This window comes from Schistocerca serialis, chromosome 10, assembly GCF_023864345.2.
Source record: "Schistocerca serialis cubense isolate TAMUIC-IGC-003099 chromosome 10, iqSchSeri2.2, whole genome shotgun sequence".
NCBI classification, from domain to species: Eukaryota; Metazoa; Arthropoda; class Insecta; order Orthoptera; family Acrididae; genus Schistocerca; species Schistocerca serialis.
In genome coordinates, this window is record NC_064647.1 from 215291298 (window position 1) to 215313985 (window position 22688).

Consider the following 22688-nt stretch of genomic DNA (forward strand, 5'->3'; position numbering starts at 1 on the left):
TCTTTAGCGAATGAATCAATTAATTATTTTGTAAGTGGTGTTCTACTAGCTCAAGCGGCTAGTCAGGAAGGCAAATGTTGTCGGTTGCGCCTCCATCGGCCCGCACCGTGGATATACACTCCTGGAAATTGAAATAAGGACACCGTGAATTCATTGTCCCAGGAAGGGAAAACTTTATTGACACATTCCTGGGGTCAGATACATCACATGATCACACTGACAGAACCACAGGCACATAGACACAGGCAACAGAGCATGCACAATGTCGGCACTAGCACAGTGTATATCCACCTTTCGCAGCAATGCAGGCTGCTATTCTCCCATGGAGACGATCGTAGAGATGCTGGATGTAGTCCTGTGGAACGGCTTGCCATGCCATTTCCACCTGGCGCCTCAGTTGGACCAGCGTTCGTGCTGGACGTGCAGACCGCGTGAGACGACGCTTCATCCAGTCCCAAACATGCTCAATGGGGGACAGATCCGGAGATCTTGCTGGCCAGTGTAGTTGACTTACACCTTCTAGAGCACGTTGGGTGGCACGGGATACATGCGGACGTGCATTGTCCTGTTGGAACAGCAAGTTCCCTTGCCGGTCTAGGAATGGTAGAACGATGGGTTCGATGACGGTTTGGATGTACCGTGCACTATTCAGTGTCCCCTCGACGATCACCAGTGGTGTACGGCCAGTGTAGGAGATCGCTCCCCACACCATGATGCCGGGTGTTGGCCCTGTGTGCCTCGGTCGTATGCAGTCCTGATTGTGGCGCTCACCTGCACGGCGCCAAACACGCATACGACCATCATTGGCACCAAGGCAGAAGCGACTCTCAACGCTGAAGACGACACGCCTCCATTCGTTCCTCCATTCACGCCTGTCGCGACACCACTGGAGGCGGGCTGCACGATGTTGGGGCGTGAGCGGAAGACGGCCTAACGGTGTGCGGGACCGTAGCCCAGCTTCATGGAGACGGTTGCGAATGGTCCTCGCCGATACCCCAGGAGCAACAGTGTCCCTAATTTGCTGGGAAGTGGCGGTGCGGTCCCCTACGGCACTGCGTAGGATCCTACGGTCTTGGCGTGCATCCGTGCGTCGCTGCGGTCCGGTCCCTGGTCGACGGGCACGTGCACCTTCCGCCGACCACTGGCGACAACATCGATGTACTATGGAGACCTCACGCCCCACGTGTTGAGCAATTCGGCGGTACGTACACCCGGCCTCCCGCATGCCCACTATATGCCCTCGCTCAAAGTCCGTCAACTGCACATACGGTTCACGTCCACGCTGTCGCGGCATGCTACCAGTGTTAAAGACTGCGATGGAGCTCCGTATGCCACGGCAAACTGGTTGACACTGACGGCGGTGGTGCACAAATGCTGCGCAGCTAGCGCCATTCGATGGCCAACACCGCGGTTCCTGGTATGTCCGCTGTGCCATGCGTGTGATCATTGCTTGTACAGCCCTCTCGCAGTGTCCGGAGCAAGTATGGTGGGTCTGACACACCGGTGTCAATGTGTTCTTTTTTCCATTTCCAGGAGTGTATAAATAAGAGTGCTGCGATCTAGAGTCAGCCCCAGTTCTCTTCTAAATTCGTATCAGTGCGCACTCCGTGTCAGAAGACATATCGCGTTTTGGCAGTTGCAAGGAACAGCCTTGGATGCGGTATTACGTAACTAGGTATACTCATAACAATGAGTTCGCATTGGGATCAGGTGTTAACTGCAGAACGACTCCAGTGATTTATTCTCAGTTTGCGAATGTCGCATTGTCACGTGTCGCCGCAGTGGCGCTTGGTGAGTATTAACATCAAATTTTGGCGTGGTTAAACATTTATTTGAAACTTTACGCTTTATTGTTTCCAGAACATAGTGAAAATTGTTATAGTAAACTGCATTTTCTACGAATCCCAGACGTCCGAAATCCTCAGAGTAACGAACTTCAATGATCAATAACTTTATTTCTCCGTCAGAGGGGGCACAGTGAACTTTAATTACAGGCATCATGTTTTTGCTAATCACTTTCTGGTTGCCAACATTGTAGTTAGAGAGCCTGTGTTGAGAACGGCAACAAAACAATAGAGAGAAAAATTTCCAGCTGCCGCCCCACAAGCTACTCGATAAGATCGCATTTTGTTCACTAAAGGGCCATGTGGAAATGTACTGAGTACTCTTCGGTAGTCGATGAATACGACATCAATCTGGGTGCAGTTGTTAAGGGCGCTCTGGAGGTCATGGACTAAAAGAGGAAGTTGGATTTAGCGATTCCTCTATTTGCAGAAGGTATCTTGACTTTTATCGACTTACAAACTGTAGTTCATGGGTAAGATACAATACAATATTGTAGTGCCTGTGTTGTTCTGAATTACATACATGCATGTCCAAAGGAACTTTGGGTCGTAATTCAGATTAACACAGGCATTACATCACCGTATTTACCTGCCGACACCGGGCAAGCGACTTTCAAGTAAAATGTCTCTCCTGTATACATAACGGATGTAGGAGTACAGGTTGTAGACGCATGGTTAACGACATATAGAAGTAAGGGTCTGGCGGTGAGTCGGGCACGGATAGGCACATGGTAAGATGACCACTCGCGATGAGCGGAAAATTACGGGTTCGAGTCCCGGTCCGGTACAAGTTGTCATTGTCGTTATTACAGCTTACAGCGGATGTTTGTCCACTTTCACAACTGTTTAACCATTTAATGCATAATTTCGTGGAAGCTCATTTTTTTGTATTGTACACTTTCTTTACAAGTGGGCACTTCGACATCCACTTCAAATGATTTACTCTGCAAGATAAATCCAGTGTTTGGTGGAGGATATTCCTGCTAATACTGTGATTTATACTTTTCCTTTTCTAATCGCCTATGATGCTTCTATAAGAGCTCGAACTCCAATTACATCTCTAACGTAGTTATCATCGAGATGCGTGGGGGAGAAAGTAATATCTGGAGAATTGTAGCATACTGACCTTGAATATTAAGTAATTGGTTGATTTTTTTTAGTGATTTATAACCACACTACCTCATGAGCATTTCACAATGCTGTAACCCGTTGCGAACAACCAGTAGTTTTCTTCACCCTAAAGACATGTCTTGGAAGCGTATTTCGTTGTGCAGCAAAAAATTTAAATGAATATACATTTTAGTTATTAGTCTTGTTCGACGCTGCCCGCCACGAATTATTCCTCTGAGCCCACCTTTTCATCTGAGAATAGCAGTAATAACGTAAGTCCTCAATTATTGCTAGATGTACTCCAATCTTTCCCTTCCTCTACAGATACGAAGCCCAATTCCCGATCTTTTCAGTAATCTGTGTTGTTATATTATCATTACACGAACTACCCTTTTTTAAGCCAGAACGTTCTTCAGACATTATTACGTTACTGACAGTTTTCACTCTTTGAATAAGCATTTTCGTGTAAATTTTATATTGCACATCTAGTAAACGTTTTCCTCTAATATTACTGTGTTCTTCCTATTGCCTTTCTTTCAGTATAGAAATAACTTTAGCTATTGTTCGCTCTTCAGATATGGAACGGCTGTTGGAACACTGATTTAACAAAAATGTGGAAACTAAATTTTAAAGTGATTCCTCTACAGTTGGTTAATCCAGCATTAATTCCATGAACACCGGTAAGCCTGCATAAATAGTAACAGAAATTCAGATATCTTCTCAGAACAAACACAGTGAGCAAGAGCGAAAAAATGATCTTGGAATAAAAGTTTATTAGACGGGAGAGCGAGCGAAAATGTGAACTAAGCGTGAAGTGAGACAGACGCAGCGGGGGCGGAGGACGTCTTCTTTACCTCGTCTGCTGTTGTTAGCGCGGATACCTTCGTTGACACAAAGAGATTTCCGCGAACTAATAGAGACCAATAGGCTAGCTTAGCATAATCACGTCTAAAGCTTACAGCGTCATTACTAGAACAATCGTTTGCTGCTGGTAGAGCAGATACTCTCGCAAGTACAAAGAAATTTCCGCGAACTTACAGAAGCGCATTGGCTGCCTTAGCGAACATAATGGCATCTGGAGCTTACTACGGCATTATTAGAGCAAGGTGTCAGCTCTCAAAGGGACAGAACCGACTACAAACTCCCCTACGAGATTTGAGCTGCTTTGGGGGTAATGAGTGTCCTGACCTGTTAAATGAGCTCGTGTCGGTACGTAACGAGAATCCGATTCTCAAAGGGACCATAGAAAATTGAGTGGCCCTCGCTATCACTTTTGTACTGCCTCTTAGGTTTCGCTTCGGGATCTTCGATCGACGTCTGATTATTTCTCTGACGTTTGGAAAGCACGACGGTCCACTCTCCTGTCCACCACCAACACTGGAGGACGAAGTGTCAGAAAGATCACTAAGCAGTGCGTCTTTAAAAGTTCTTGAGACGCAGGTAACCATGTAATACGTCGAAAGGTTCTGTGGATGGACTATATACAGTAAAGAGAAACTATTCATTACACCAGGAGTGCCTATACAAAGAAAGCAAAGCATTCTGACGTTGCTACTGACTGACTCCCCTAACCTTCCGTTACGAAAAATGTAGTAGTATTTGATAAAAATGATGTAACTCACAGCCAAGAGCTGCTAACAAAAATTTCTTTGTGATTCAACCAGCTCCGGTCTACGTATCATCATTGTGCTTTACAAAATATTGAGAATAGCTCAAAAGCGATATTAAATCATGGTGTCAGAAAATATAAAACTCATGATTTGTCACCGTCTTATATTATTTGAAGCCATTTATTTTGTACCACCTTGTAAGCTTTTGTAAATATTTCTGATGTCAGATGATCATCTGTGGATCGAAACTGGTTTTTATTACAAAGAAATTTTTATCATGAGCTCTTGCCAGACAATCTTGAGGTCCTTCATGTGTTTACATGCTGTGGACCAACAACCTGTTTAAAAAGCATATACTACTGTTTGGATGTTATGGATTTCATTATGACGATAACTCATGAGACACAGAAATTAATAGAGCGTTGGTGTGCAAAACTTAATAATGAATGTAGCTTTCAAATGATGTGTTACTCCCAAGTAGCAATAGTTCGATGAAACTTGGGCCACACATCAAAAACTTATAAATTGTAGTACAAAAGGCAACAGAGGCATACGCAATGAAACGAAGATAGTGCCACTTTTATTCACAGCGCTGTTGAACATTATCGCTTTGGTGGCCCGCCTGATAAGCAGACAAGAATAATATGCAGAACAATGACAAAGAAAATCGGAGAGTTTTAAGTGATGATCGGTTCTACTTTCTCAAAGGGAAGGTCACAAGAAAGGCAGTTATGATGTAGGGATATCATAAGAAAAATCACGTTCATAGAATTTGATGACTTGGAAAAATGGGTTACACAATGTAAAACGACTCGGTATGGCGTAACATGTTAGAAATTCTCAGGACAGTATGTGTAAACTTTACGGACAAGCGGTAATGTATAATTCGTACACTATCCAGTGGGTGACAGTACGAATGGAAGACCGAGGACGAAATGCTCGAATTAAAAATTGTGTGTAACAGGAATGCAGCCCTTCACCCTCAGTGTTCAGTCTGTGTATCGAAGAAACAATGATAGAAATAAGAGAAAGATCTACGAGTTGGATTAAAATTCTGGGATATCAATGATAAGATACACTAATTACATTGTATCCTCAGTGAACGTGAATAAAATTTACAGGACCTGTCGAGTGGAATGAACCGTCTGACTGATTGAGGGTAACCTATGAGGAAAGTAATGGGAGGTATTAGAAATGAAATCAACTATAAGCTTACCATCAACATTCGGAAGTATACAAAGTGAAGGAATTGTGCACCTTCGAAGATAAGTAACCCACGATGAATGAAGCAAGAAGGTCCTAAAAGCTGACTAGCGTAAATAAAGGGGCACTGTTAGTATCCTGAAACATCGGCTGTAGTTTAAGGAAGAATATTCTAAGTAAATATGTTTGGAGCATAGGATTGTATACAAGCCAGTCGTGGACCGCGGAAAAATCGGGGCAGAAGTCAGTAGAGTGTTTCAGGTAGTGCGATGTAGAAGGATGATAAAAATTAGATCGAGTATTAAAATAAGAAATAAAGACATTGTCTCCTCATAGTCAGCAAGGAAAGGAACGTACAGGAAACACTGACAACAAGTATGGCATGTCACATGGTAAGAAATCGGGGAATAACTTTCATGTTACCATAGGGAATGTGGAGTATTAAAACTGTGGAGGGAGGGGCGGAGTAGAGAGAGATTGGAATACATCCAATGGACAGCATCCAATCATTCAAAAGACAAACTGTCCCAAAAATGATACGTTCGTTGAACAGCTTACAAAGATTCTTGTTCTGTTTAAGGTCTCAGCTTTTTCGTCGGGAGTGGATTGTGTATAACAGGAATGCAGCTTTTCACACTCAGAGTTCAATCTGTGTATCGAAGAAACAATGACAGAAAGAAGAGCAAGATCTAGGAGTGGGAAAATAATTCAGGGATATCAATGATAAGATAAACTGATGACATTCTATCCTCATTGAATCGTCCATCAGATGACCGTGGATTACTGTCTGCCTAATAGAGGTGTCTGAAACTGAAGAATGTATTATCTCTGTGACCTATTTTTTCTCATATTCTTTATCTCTCAAGGATACAAACGATATAGGAATCAGACGGCAGTAGAGCTAGCGGCATTGCTTCTACACACTGCTGCAGGGCAGAAATTGTTAGGGTTTTCAGTTATTCATCCTCTGCATGAATTAAAGTTTGATCGAATCGCGCATCAAATCGGTCTCGTGATGGACCTAGGTGCATGTCTGCAGAGTATGGCCACAGTTTTACATCACCCATGAAGAGAAAGCTCAGAACAATGGAAAGCCAGTTTTTTCTACAGGTACACATCAAGTGTGTAAACAAGCTAACAGCTAAACAGCTAACACTGCCATCCCGAAAAAAAGTACGGAATCGAGGTGTGTGACAGGCAAACCACGTCGGACAGTTGTATCCACTTCGTCGCCCCTAAGAGTACGCTAAAGTTAAGAAGAATTTATTCCGAATCGGTGTTGTTGGTGCTCGATTTTATTGTCAGTCAGAAAGACTGTCTATATTGCAATGAGCAGAAACTTTATTGAATCGTTTCGTTTTTCTTTAGGCATCTTCAGAATTTCTTAAATTTAAGAAATTCTGAAGATATTATAACAAATAAGGCCTCGGTAACAAATATTAAGTCAAAATTGACCAGGTTTCGACGCTACTATGAGCGTCGTGGCTCAAAAATGGCTCTGAGCACTATGGGACTCAACTGCTGTGGTCATCAGTCCCCTAGAACTTAGAACTACTTAAACCTAACTAACCTAAGGACATCACACACACCCACGCCCGAGGCAGGATTCGAACCTGCTACCGTAGCAGCAGCGCGGCTCCGGACTGGAGCGCCAAGAACCGCACGGCCACCGCGGCCGGCTATGAGCGTCGTCTTCAGAATTAGACTAACTGTTTTGAAACATTTTAAGTATATAATACATTAATAAAATTAAAGTTTGTACTGACTTGTAAGTACTGCATCTTTTCCAGTCAGTACAAACTTTAATTTTATTAATGTATTATATACTTAAAATGTTTTAGAACAGTTAGTCTAATTCTGAAGTCGATGCTCATAGTAGCGTCGAAACCTTGTCAATTTTGACTTAATATTTGTGACCGAGGGCTTATTTGTTCTAATATAATTCTGACACGGTCACTGAACCTTAGCAGCTATGTTCAAAATTTTAATTCTGAAGATGCTTCCAAAAGACGAAACGCGTCAATTTCTTAAATTCGGAAGATGCGTCAAAAAGACGAAAACAGTCACGGTGGCTTAGACAGTTTTTCTTGCTGGAACTATATCACTAAGGTTGCTGAATCAAGATCATTCAGTGGGACCATCTGCATGGACTGTACTATCCTGGAGAACCAAATAAGAGAGACCTCATTGTCTATTCAAATATGCGTGCATTGATAAGTGACCAAACTTACACACTACTTAAACTAACTTATGCTAAGAACACACACATCCATGCCCGAGGGGGGACTCAACTTATTGCGGGAGGGGCCGCGCAATCCGGGACATGGCGTCTCAAACCGCTCTGCCACTCCGCGCGGCCAAAGTCTCTGTCCCTCACACAGGGAGAAATACCTGTCATACGACATCATATTACCACACTAAAATCCAAATGATCCAACTGTTTCACGACAGGTGCATCTGTTCGATTTTAAGGAGTTCTGCTATCATTGATGCTGTAACGTGTCGATATTTTATTCCTTGCTTATCGTTCGCTTCCGGAACATTCAAAACCAAGTGCGCATTTTCTCTGACGGAGCTTTTTATTGCTGTATGATGACAACAATGCCCGAGCGCTAAAGGTCACGCATGGTGTTGGTATTAGCAGGAGAGTCTGTCAGTATTGCCAAATCAGCATTTTTAGAGCTAACTCTGTCTCCTTTTTAATGTTATTGATATGGAAACGAGCGTTTGGCGTAAATGGCCGGGAGACCCCTCACGGGGCAGGGCCGCCGCCTTGGTGCAGGTCTTATTACACTCGACGCCACATTGGGCGACGTGCGCATAGGATGGGGAAGAAATGATGATGAAGGCAACACATCACCCAGTCACTGAGAGGAGAAACTCCCTGGCCCCGCCGGGAATCGACCCCGGGCCCATAGGGTGGCAACCCGTCACGCTGACCACTCAGCTATCGGAGCAGACTTAATGTCATTTAGCTGGCAAATGAGTGATTTAGCTGTTGTACGGAAGTATGGCTTCTTGCACGATCATTTGGCTTCTTTAGTAGGTATATACATGCACCCATTGTCTGGGCAACAGTCAGCCTTCGGTTCAGGTGAGGTACTTACACTTGTTTGCGTCTCGCCTGTTGTGCTGATGGCTAGAGAGTGCGTGTTTTTAACATCCGTGTAGCTGCTTGCTTCCGAGTCCGACTTCATTCATCATTATGGCATTTTCTTACCGCCACGCGACGATTAAATTAGATTTTCCGTTATCTCACGAATGTTCAAAAATGGTTCAAATGGCCCTAAGCACTATGGGACTTTCCATCTGAGGTCATCAGTCCCCTGGACTGCACTACTGGCCATTGCAATTGCTACACCACGAAGATGGCCTGCTACATACGCGAAATTTAACCGACAGGAAGAAGATGCTGTGATATGCAAATGATTAGCACAAGGTTGCCGCCGGTGGCGACACCTACAACGTGCTGACATGAGAAAAGTTTCCAACCGATTTCCCATACACAAACAGCAATTGACCGGCGTTGCCTGGTGAAACGTTGTTGTGATGCCGCGTGTAAGGAGGAGAAATACGTACCATCACGTTTCCGACTTTGACAAAGGCTGGATTGTAGCCTATCGCGATTGCGGTTTATCGTATAGCGACTTTGCTGCTAGCGTTGGTCGAGATCCAATGACTGTTAACAGATAATAGGAATTGGTGAGTTCAGGAGGGTAATACGGAACGCCGTGATGGATCCCAACGTATCACTAGCAATCGAGATGACAGGCATCGTATCCGCATGGCTGTAACGGATCATGCAGCCACGTCTCGATCCCTGAGTCAACAGATGGGGACGTTTGCGATTGCGATGGTGTACTCAACGACGAACCTGGGTGCACGAATGGCAAAACGCCATTTTTTGGGATGAATGCAGATTCTGATTACATCATCATGATGGTCGCATCTGGGTTGGCGACATCGCGGTGAACGCACATTGGAAGCGTGTATTCGTCATCGCCATACTGGCGCATCACCCGGCGTGATGGTAGGGGGTGCCACTGGTTACACGTCTCGGTCACCTCTTGTTCGCATTGACGGCACTTTGAACAGTGAACATTACATTTCAGATGTGTGACGACCCGTGGCTCTACCCTTAATTCGATCCCTGCGAAACCCTACATTTCAGCAGGATAATGCACGACTCCATGATGCAGGTCCTGTACGGGCCTTTCAAGATACAGAAAATGTTCGACTGCTGCCTTGGTCAGCATATTCTCCAAATCTCTCACCAACTGAAAACGTCTGGTCAAAGGTGGCCGAGCAACTGGCTCGTCACAATACGCCAGTCACTACTCTAGATGAACTGTGGTATCGTGTTGAAGCTGCATGGGCAACTGTACCTGTACCCATTGACTCAATGCCCAGGCGTATCAAGGCCGTTATTACGGCCAGAGGTGGTTGTTCTGGGTACTGATTTTTCAAGATCTATGCACCCAAACTGCGTGAAAATGTAATCTCATTATAGTTCTAGCATAATATATTTGTCCAATGAATACCCGTATATCACCTGCATTTCTTCTTGGTGTAGCAATTTTAACGGCCAGGAGTGTATAAAAATAAAACTACACAGTATTACACTTTGTTTTATTTCAACTTCTTTCAGGCTTTTTTGCAGACACGTTTAGGTTATTTCTCTTTGGAGAGTCGGCGATACTGGAGTTAAGCTCCCACACACAGCGGGTAGGCAGTAAGAGGAAATAGATAGAAAGTATAATTAAGAGCAGAAAGTGTTAGGTTTATCTGTGGGAGAAAAGTATAGCAGTAATACAGTTATTTCCCGGAAAGGTGTGCGGTATTAATTTGAGGTGAACGATTCGAACAATGTCGTGTTTGTGAGTCAGCAAATGTCATCGAGAAACATAGTGATACTAGAAAATGAAAAGGCTTCTGTGATCAGTGATTACCTTTTTAATTAGTGTGAAAATGCAAAGTAGTCAGTGGTACTTACATGTGAGTGGGGAAGTAACCTGACTGTTAATACAAGACAGGATGAGCGCAAGCATTGTGTTACGTGCTAAATGTACAATAAAACGAGATAATCTCACTGATACTGTTAGTCTCCTTTTCCGTATTTTAACTGAATATCTTTAATACTTGAGAAGTATAAGAGACATGTATCCATATTAGGTACACGATCAGTATTATTAAATAACGAAGTCTGCCCTCTATGTAAAGCTGCAATATTTGGATCCGATAGCCACAAAATTAGTCAAAAAATAAACCTAAAAGATATGATCACTGGATACCACACACACAACAGATAAAAAGTATCCGGACACCTTCTGCCAGTTACTCCACATCAGTGACGTCAGTAGTCATTAGACGTCGTGAGAGAGCAGAATGGAAGGTTCCGCGGAACTCATGGACTTCGAACGTGGTCAGGTCATTCGGTGTCACTTGTGTCATACGTCTGTACTCGAGATTTCCACACTCCTAAACATCCCTAGGTCTACTGTTTCCGATGTGATACTCAAGTGGAAACGTAAAGAGACGCTTACGGCACATAAGCGTACAGGCCGACCACATCTGTTGACTGAGAGAGGCCGCCGACTTTGACGGGGGTCCTAATGTGTAATAGGCAGACATCTATCCAGATCAGCACACAGGAATTCCTAACTGCATCAGGATCCACTGCTAGGACTATGACAAAAATAGGATTTCATGGCCGAGCGGCTGCTCATAAGACGCACATCACGCCGCCAAGTGCCAAACGACGCCTCGCTTGATGTAAGGAGCATAAACTTTGGACGATTGAACAGCGGAAAAACGTTGTGTGGAGTGACGAATCATGATATACAATGTGGCGATACGATGGGAGGGTGTGGGGTATGGAGAATCCCCGTTGGACGTCGTCTGCCAGCATTTGTCGTGCCAACAGTAAAATTCGGAGGCGGTTGTGTTATGGTGTGGTCGTGTTTTACATGAAGGTGGCTTGCGCCCCTTGTTGGTTTGCGTAGCACTACCGCAGCACAGGCCTACATTGATGTTTTAAGCACCTTCTTGCTTCCCACTGTTGAAGAGCAATTCGGGGATGGCGATATCATCTTTCGACACGATCGAGCACATATTCGTAATGCACAGAATGTGGCCGCAAGGGTACGCTGCAATATCACCCCTGTAGTAGACTGGAATGCACAGATTCCTGACCTAAATCCGACACCTTTGGGATGTTTTGCAAAGCTGACTTCGTGCCAGGCCTCTCGGACAGATATCGATACCTCTCCTCAGTGCAGCACTCCTTCAAGAATGGGCTTCCATTCCAAAAGGAAACCTCCCAGCACCTGATTAAACATGCCTGCGAGAGGAGAAGCCGTCATCAAGGCTAAGGGTAGGCCAACACCGTGTTAAATTCCAGAATTACCGATGGAGGGCGCCACGAACTTTTAGGTAATTATATTACTGAAGAGCCAAAGAAACTGGTACACCTGCCGAATATCGTGTATGCCTTCCACGAGCACGCTGAAGTGCCACAACACGATGTGGCATGGACTAGACTGTTGTCTGAAGTAGTGCTGGAGGAAACTGATACCACTAACACTGCAGGGCTGTCCACAAATCCGTAAGTGTACGAAGGGGTGGAGATCTCTTCTGAACCACACGTTGCAAGTCATCCCACATATGCTCAATAATGTTCACGTCTGATGGGTTTGGTGGCTAGCGGAAGCATTTAAACTGGTTCGTGGAGACACCATGGACGTGTGGGGTGTCGCATTGTCCGACAGGAAGCACAATGGACACGAATGGACTCAGGTGGTCAGACAGGACAATTGCGTACGTATCACCTGACAAAGTCGTATCTAGACGTATCAGATGTCCCATATCACACTAACTGCACACTCCGCACACCATTACAAAGCATTGACCAGCTTGAAAAGTCCGCTGCTGACACGCAGGGTCCATGGTTTCACGAGGTTGTCTCCACGCCCAAGTCCATACAATATGAAACGAGATACAATTTGAAACGAGACTTGGCAGAACAGGCAACATGTTTCCAGTCATCAACAGAGCAATGTCGGTGTTGACGGGTCTAGGCGAGGCATAAAGCTTTATGTGGTGCAGTTATCGAGGGCACACGAGAGGGCTTTCGGTACGAAAGCCCAGACACATGATATTTCGTTGAATGTCTCGCTCGGCGACACTTGTTGATGGCCCAGCAATGAAATCTACAGCATGTGACTACGTAGGCTTTCCCGGCGTAATAAGTCTTGAAAGTCTCTTCGGGTTTGCTGCCGGATCCTAAAATCAACTTGACTCGATATTTCGGCGATCCAACTGTTCGCCATCTTCAGGAAATGCTGCTTCTGCTGATGAGTCCCGCTGAGAACTGACGCAAGATTGCAATTCGACGTCCTATATAGGCCACCGTTCAGTACACGGCGCATGCGCCGCCCATCACGGTTTCTGACTTCCAAAACAGGGAGGTGGCGCCGCCCTTAGTGAAACACTGCTGGCAACGATATATCGCCATCAAGGCCGCACCGAAGAGCGTTCAGTTTTGATGCGAGACAATACGGGATTCCACGTTTTGCTAAGAGGAAACCCATTGTCCCTGTTGATTAAATTATCAGCCAACCTAATTTCGATCGCCTCTTTATACACACTATTCCAAAAACCGGAAATGTTGGCAATTACATCAGTTTCCTCAAATTTCATTTTGGAAGTCAGAAACCGTGATGGGCGGCGCATGCGCCGTGTACTGAACGGTGGCCTATATAGGACGTCGAATTGCAATCTTGCGTCAGTTCTCAGCGGGACTCATCAGCAGAAGCAGCATTTCCTGAAGATGGCGAACAGTTGGATCGCCGAAATATCGAGTCAAGTTGATTTTAGGATCCGGCAGCAAACCTGAAAAGACTTTCAAGAAATCTACAGCAGTTTGCGCAAGGGGTGCACTTCTGTCACTTTGAACGATGGCTCTGAGCACTATGGGACTTAACATCTATGGTCATCAGTCCCCTAGAACTACTTAAACCTAACTAACCTAAGGACAGCACACAACACCCAGTCATCACGAGGCAGAGAAAATCCCTGACCCCGCCAGGAATCGAACCCGGGAACCCGGGCGTGGGAAGCGAGAACGCTACCGCACGACCACGAGCTGCGGACACTTTGAACGATTCTCTTTAGTCGTCATTCGTTGCATTCCTGTAGGATCTTTTTCCAGCCGCAGTGATGACAGAGATTTTATGTTTTACCGGATTCCTGATATTCACGGTACCCGCGTGAAATGGTCGTATGGGAAAACCCCCACGTCATCGCTACCTCGGAGATACCGTGTCCTATGGCTCGTGCTCAGACCTAACGCCACGCTCAAACTCAGATCTTGAAAACCCGTCACTGTAGCAGCAGTAACCGATCTAACAACAGCGCCAGACACTTGTTGTCTTATACAGGCGTTGCAAACCGCAGCGCCTAGTTTACATATCTGTACATTTCAAAAGGCATACCTAGTTCAGTTTCTTTGGCGCTTTAGTGTACATACCACGTGGCCTACATAAGCAGTCCTCTGTAGATTTATGATCCCCGTGTACGTTAGTGCAAGAAAGATTACCTCGTCACTGGTGTCCAAAGGGGAAGCGCACGTACCGAGCTTTGCCGCCATGCCCGCATCTCGTGGTCGTGCGGTAGCGTTCTCGCTTCCCACGCCCGCGTTCCCGGGTTCGATTCCCGGAGGGGTCAGGGATTTTCTCTGCCTCGTGCTGGCTGGGTGTTGTGTGATGTCCTTAGGTTAGTTAGGTTTAAGTAGTTCTAAGTTCTAGGGGACTGATGCCCACAGATGTTAAGTCCCATAGTGCTCAGAGCCATTTTTTTTTTCTTTTTGCCGCCATCTGCGTGCGTTTTCCTCCTGATTCCGCCCCAGTACAGTTGCGTTGTCGTCTGTAGTTCGAGTCAGGTCGTATGATGAAACAGGTAACAATTACATTGTGCTCCAGCGAAGACTACACCGATATGATACTGACTTATGGGGAGACGCACCGCGTTGCACCTGGGGACCAAAGGCTGCATTCATGACTTTTTTCAATGCGGCGTCTACTTTCTGCGCGCTATTTTACACGTACAGATATGCGTTCAAGAAGCGAGGGAGCTTCCCAGGTACAACGTGTCGTGTAAATACCAATCTGTGACGCATTCGATGTTGCCCGGACGTTATTGTGTATTTTGGAGCACATTCCATTCACGGTAAGCATAGCTTAAACACAAACATCGCGTACGTACAATCCAGTATAAACGAAAGTCTTATCATGCTACTGCATTTAGGTTGCAGTACTATTTGTACATATAATAATAATACGATTACGGTCATTATTATTGTTATTATTATGAAGTTCAATAGATCTCCCCCGGTAATACCTACTTCTCGTCGTAATTAGGAAACAGAAGAGCCGCAATGAGCCTGGGGATATCGTTTTCTCCAGAACAAATGCTTATGGAGGAACGAAAATGGCGTCCCTCTAAGATGCACCTACAACAACAGCTATTTCCAAAGTGGGGTATCGTTCTGCAGACATCCACATCTACATACATACTCCGCAATCCACCATACGGTGCGTGGCGGAGGGTACTTCGTGCCACAACTAGCATCTTCTCTCCCTGTTCCACTCCCAGACAGAACGAGGGAAAAATGACTGCCTATATGCCTCTGTACGAGCCCTAATCTCTCTTATCTTACCTTTGTGGTCTTTCCGCGAAATGTAAGCTGGTGGCAGTAAAATTGTACTGCAGTCAGCCTCAAATGCTGGTTCTCTAAATTTCCTCAGTAGCGATTCACGAAAAGAGCGCCTCCTTTCCTCTAGAGACTCCCACCCGAGTTCCTGAATCATTTCCGTAACACTCGCGTGAAGATAAAACCTACCAGTAACAAATCTAGCAGCCCGAATCTGAATTGATTCTATGCCCTCCCTAAATCCGACCGGATAGGGATCCCAAACGCTCGAGCAGTTCGGATTAGTGTTTTATTAGCGGTCTCCTTTGCAGATGAACCACATCTTCCCAAAATTCTACCAATGAACCGAAGACGACTATCCGCCTTCCCCACAACTGCCATTACATGCTTGTCCCACTTCATATCGCTCTGCAATGTTACGCCCAAATATTTAATCGACGTGACTGTGTCAAGCGCTACACTACTAATGGAGTAATCAAACATTACAGGATTCTTTTTCCTATTCATCTGCATTAATTTACATTTATCTATATTTAGAGTTAGCTACCATTCTTTACACCAATCACAAATCCTGTCCAAGTCATCTTGTATCCTCCTACAGTCACTCAACGACGACACCTTCCTGTACACCACAGCATCATCAGCAAACAGCCGCACATTGCTATCCACCCTATCCAAAAGATCATTTATGTAGATAGAAAACAACAGTGGACCTACCACGCTTCCCTGGGGCACTCCAGATGATACCCTGACCTCTGATGAACACTCACCATCGAGGACAACGTACTGGTGTAGTAGCTGTAAATTCGGATTTCAACCGGTAGATTCTATTGGGCAATGAATACTGTTTCGCCAATGACGCCACTGTCATTAGTCTGCTGACAGCCGAAAACATTGCTACGAGTGCGAAAAGTTACGTATCTATTATTTGCAGCTTGCTGATTGAGCTGGCCAAGTTTCCGTCACTTCCGACAGATAGCGAAGCTGCAGGACAGTTTCAGTAATGTACGTTTCAAGCAAAGTCTGTGGAGCATCTCCTGTCGACAGAAGTAGTAAGTCGCTGGGAGCGGAGTGTGAGGTCATCAGAAGGCGGTTTGGCGGAGCTCCACGATTTGCAGTGGTCGGGGAGACCATCTATGGCTGCCACATCGAACTTGTACCAGCGTGCTGATGTTGTGATTTGCGAGGATAGGCGCATTACGACTCCGCATTTTGAGGAAGCTGAGAAGATGATTCACACAGTGAAGCACTGGCTCCGCCACCAGGGCAAGATTTGGTACTGACAGGTCACACACGCCCTTGTTTCGCGCTGGAGGAAGGCCATAGAACGGGATACACATTACGTGGAAAAATAGGGTGTGCATATAAGGCACCGTCATTTAATGTGTGTAACTCTCATTAGTGAAATCCCTGGGCTAGCAGGACAGAGCGAATGAGGTTATATGTGTGGAAAGGGGCCAAAATAAGTTACTGTCAATTGCACTCAACTTATAAGCTTTATTTCTTAAAACACACAATCACACAAGCAAGAATCAAAAACTCTCAAGGTTCTAATGAAAGCCCTCCTTTGATTGAATTTTGATCGGCTGAAGGTCACATCGCAAATCCAAGGCACCAGGCCTAAGCAAGGAATTGAGGTACAGAAGCTCTTCTGGAGGTTTCACTTCCTTACAAAAAATTATCTTCAATATAAATAGGCTGAAAACTCGGCTGAAGGCAGCATATCAAAACAATTTAACGGCTTAAGGCCTAGGAAGAAGAGTTTTCAATTTGAAAAGGCTAAAGGCCTTATCTTAAAATATTTCGTGTAAAACTCGGCTGAAGACCTCATACTAAAGAATAACAATCTTATGACTAAAGGGCAAGACAAGGACTTTGAATTTTTAATTTAAGAGAGATTAAAACCTCACCATGCAGGAAACCATTTTACAGCTTAAGGCCTAAAGGGAAGAGCTTGTTAATTTGAACTAAAATAGGCTGAAGACTTTACCCTAAAGTACTGCAGGTAACTCTCGGCTTAAAGGCCAGACAAAGAAATTTCGAATTTTTCATGGAAGCTGGAAAACTCGGCTGAAGGGCACATAAAAACTAAAAAACATTTGTTACGGCTTAAGGCTTAGACCAAATTTTTCAACTTTTGATTTGAAAAGGCTGAAAACTCGGCTGAAGGCCACATACTATCTTGAAACCAACTTACGGCTTAAGGCCTAGGCACAAGGAACATTCTATTTTAATTCTGAAAGGCTGAAACTCAGCTGAAAGCCACATACCCAACGAGAAACAATTTTTTTCTTATGGTTTAAGGGCTAAGAAGAAAAGCCTTGCAATTTTAATGAGCTAAAACTCGGCTGGAGGCCACACAGAGTAGGTAAGACTAAAAAGGAAATCACTATGTAAAACACAAGGAGCGGCGCGCAGAAGGTTACAAGGAGCAGCCTGGGAAGGTAACACTAACGCACGTTTAGGTGAGACAGGCAGTCAGACCGACAACCTCTTTTAATCGGAAGGCAACCCAATCGAATGCCAGCCAACGAACCAACCCACAAGATCATTTCTGCTCCAACGACCAGCAAAATGACAACAAGATGTCAATAGCACAATGTTCTAGATACTGGTGCCCAATCCAGCCAAGTGAGAATAAACGCCCAAAACTACCAACAACACCTCAGCTGTCGAACTACACGCTATGCTGGACAGCATAAACACGACGAGGAAAATACACTGCCGAAAACTACGTCAACGACCAGGGCAGGAAACCAGAACGTCAACGGCTACAAGGCAGAAGATACCACTTGGACACTTCATTAATGAAGGAATGAATTAAATTAAGTTAAAAACCAGACAGGACGACGGTTGCAATTCTAGCCGACTTTAATGCACACGCGTTGTTGCTCGCGGGAATCTCCCAGAAACTGACAGCCAGGATCAAGCTAAGAGATGTGATAGCAGTTGAGGCTAGATAGTAGGTTAAGTGAGCACTCAACGTTAGTGTCCAGGATCGGTGGGCGACGAACTTGGTAACCCTCTCAAGAAGCAACTCCCAACTCCAACCAAGCGCGCACGCCACCAGCGGTTCTGGCCTGACTAGACGCCACGGAGACTCCCTCACTGCTCTGCCCCAACCGACCGACCGACTTCTTACCCCCGGAAACGGTCAAAAGACCAAATACACTTCGGCGGATGAGACGACCGACCGAACGACCAACCAACAGTCGTTCCTACTCCAGTCTTCTTCAGTCGGACAGTAGATGTGTGTCGCCAGCGGTCGGCAAGTCCTGGCTGTCCTCAACTCACTGACGCTGCATCCCGACCCAACCGCTGGTCCGTCCCAACTGTTTCTCCATGCCCGACTGCACTGCTGGTCCGTCTCCAACTGAACTCTCAGACAAACGAAGACCCGGAAATATTGTCGGTCGCTCCAGAGATGGTACGACAGTGCACTTATCGATAAACGCTACTGCTGCCTGTCACGGGCAAGTAAGGCAGAAAGTTAGTGACGACAGTAAATGGAATATGAAAACGAGGCGGCAATACCATAAGAGAAGATGACAAAGAGTAAATGGGATGAACAGGAGCCGCGCACAGCTCACTTAGGTTCAATAATGAATTGTTGGGGAAAAACTGCGATGCATTACTTTCTGGGCAACCCTCGTACACTACTGGGCCCCTGCAAAATCTCACTGTTTACTTCCACGTCACATGCAACTGCACTGAGGTGTTAGCGCATGGCGCGGCACTCTAGGATACCTCATCATTGGGCCACTTTATTTGGCTTCCAGCATAAGAGGTCGGCAGTAATTGCAGTTCCCACAGAATGAACTGAGTCTTCAGCATCTCCTGGAAGACAACGCTCTTCAGTTAGCTATGAGGCACTGGTCTCACCACGATGGTGCACCACCCCATTATTGTAGAAGAGTTGGGGAATATCTCATCAATTTGTACCCCGAATGGTGATTAGGCCGTGCTGATTACATTCGACGGCCAACGTGGTCGCCTGCTTGAACGCCTTAGAATTTTTTTCTGATGGAGTTATATTGACGCCAGAGTTTACGGAACGAAGCCGGAAAATCCAGATGAGTTAAAGGAACGAATACGTTATGCTTGCGCTTCCGTAGGTGCAGTAATGTTAAGTAGTGCCCATGGTAATACCAAGACGCGCTTATATCAACGCATCGAACTAGGCAGATATGTATTGGAAAATTTGTATTATGAATAAGGCAATTAAAAGATTTGTCCGTCTACAACATATGTGTAAGGGAATATCATTAATGAAATTCATTATATTCAGTATTCTTTATTGCATTCAAACACGTGATGGCATTTATGTAATACTGCCAGTTGTGAAGCACGAACTGGTTCATTATTTGTCGTTAATAAATTAGCTGTCACATGTTGATATGCCTTGAAACAATTAATATGCTTTGGCTCTTCTGCGTATTGATTTGATCAAGGATAATCATTCTTCTACAAGATACATTTCCCGAGCTCACGAATTGCACCCAGCACCCTTCCAACAGCAAACAAGTGTTTTTAGCGACGATCTGTAGTACCAGTTACAGCTGTAAAATGTTTTGTTTTCAAGTGCTGTTCTTACATGTAGCATAGCCTCCTCTCCTTTGGGTTGGAGCCCCTTTATTGTCCTGTTAAGGCAAACCCTTCGGTGTCTGCGGTATCCTGGATTAACTAACGTCAATGGATGGCATATATATATATATATATATATATATATATATATATATATATATATATATATATACTCTCCTGGAAATGGAAAAAAGAACACATTGACACCGGTGTGTCAGACCCACCATACTTGCTCCGGACACTGCGAGAGGGCTGTACAACCAATGATCACACGCACGGCACAGCGGACACACCAGGAACCGCGGTGTTGGCCGTCGAATGGCGCTAGCTGCGCAGCATTTGTGCACCGCAGCCGTCAGTGTCAGCCAGTTTGCCGTGGCATACGGAGCTCCATCGCAGTCTTTAACACTGGTAGCATGCCGCGACAGCGTGGACGTGAACCGTATGTGCAGTTGACGGACTTTGAGCGAGGGCGTATAGTGGGCATGCGGGAGGCCGGGTGGACGTACCACCGAATTGCTCAACACGTGGGGCGTGAGGTCTCCACAGTACATCGATGTTGTCGCCAGTGGTCGGCGGAAGGTGCACGTGCCCGTCGACCTGGGACCGGACCGCAGCGACGCACGGATGCACGCCAAGACCGTAGGATCCTACGCAGTGCCGTAGGGGACTGCACCGCCACTTCCCAGCAAATTAGGGACACTGTTGCTCCTGGGGTATCGGCGAGGACCATTAGCAACCGTCTCCATGAAGCTGGGCTACGATCCCGCACACCGTTAGGCCGTCTTCCGCTCACGCCCCAACATCGTGCAGCCCGCCTGCAGTGGTGTCGCGACAGGCGTGAATGGAGGGACGAATGGAGACGTGTCGTCTTCAGCGATGAGAGTCGCTTCTGCCTTGGTGCCAATGATGGTCGTATGCGTGTTTGGCGCCGTGCAGGTGAGCGCCACAATCAGGACTGCATACGACCGAGGCACACAGGGCGAACACCGGGCATCATGGTGTGGGGAGCGATCTCCTACACTGGCCGTACACCACTGGTGATCGTCGAGGGGACACTGAATAGTGCACGGTACATCCAAACCGTCATCGAACCCATTGTTCTACCATTCCTAGACCGGCAAGGGAACTTGCTGCTCCAACAGGACAATGCACGTCCGCATGTATCCCGTGCCACCCAACGTGCTCTAGAAGGTGTAAGTCAACTACCTTGGCCAGCAAGATCCCCGGATCTGTCCCCCATTGAGCATGTTTGGGACTGGATGAAGCGTCGTCTCACGCGGTCTGCACGTCCAGCACGAACGCCGGTCCAACTGAGGCGCCAGGTGGAAATCGCATGGCAAGCCGTTCCACAGGACTACATCCAGCATCTCTACGATCGTCTCCATGGGAGAATAGCAGCCTGCATTGCTGCGAAAGGTGGATATACACTGTACTAGTGCCGACATTGTGCATGCTCTGTTGCCTGTGTCTATGTGCCTGTGGTTCTGTCAGTGTGTTCATGTGATGTATCTGACCCCAGGAATGTGTCAATAAAGTTTCCCCTTCCTGGGACAATGAATTCACGGTGTTCTTATTCCAATTTCCAGGAGTATATATATATATATATATATATATATATATATATATATATATATAGAGAGAGAGAGAGAGAGAGAGATAGAGAGAGAGAGAGAGAGTAAATGACAGAGCGCTAAGGGGAAGCTAATTTGATATAGAATCTTGACCCTTGCTTCGATCGAGATACTGAAGCAACGATGGCTCTTTAAATATAATGGGTAATGCTGGTTCACTCTGAGGTTGAAACTCTTTGTAGAAGTATCCGAGAAATACTCTAAAATTGAAAACTTAAGTCAGCAGAAACCGGTTATTGCGTAGTAAACACGTTCATGCCAGACTACGTCGTTATATCAAAACTTTCGAGTATATACTTGTCTCCACGACAGGAGTCGCAGAAACTACGTTGTCAGCGAGCTAGGTGGCGCAGAGGACTGGCATTGCAGTTCAGACCTGTAGTGTCGTGCACTCGGCAGGAAAGAACTAATAGTCAATTTGAACACACTTCATTGTAATTAAAGGAAAACGCCTTCTTGGCATATACTAAGGTTTAAATGCAAGAACAACAAGAAAACGCCACAACTCTTGTGGTGGTAAATCAGATACAGAAAGAAGACAATGGAAGAAAATACTGACCATAATCTACTCTACCAATTACAAAATACAAAGTGCTACTACAATGCTATGGTGAGCGTAAACAATGTTAGGGCTGTTGTAAGTACTGGCCGGAGCCGTTCCTAGCATTAGGTAAACACTGCCATTCTGACCTACCGGGCATGCTTATGAAGCCGGATTGGTGGAATGCTTCATGAAGTATATGAGTTACGACTGGTGGAAAACTGTCACATGTTGTCTGGCGAAGTAGTTCAATGTTTATTTGGAAAGCCTGTTATTGTTTATATCCGCTGGCGACGTTTCTCTTCGCGCTCCTGCAAGCAGGTAAGCAACCCATCTTGCGTGTCGGTTCTGTGGGCCCTATAAATACAGGACGCTATTACCAAACCCTCATCCTTCCCTCCTGACTTAGGTTTTCCGTAATTTCCTTAAATCACTTTAGGCAAGTGCCGGGAT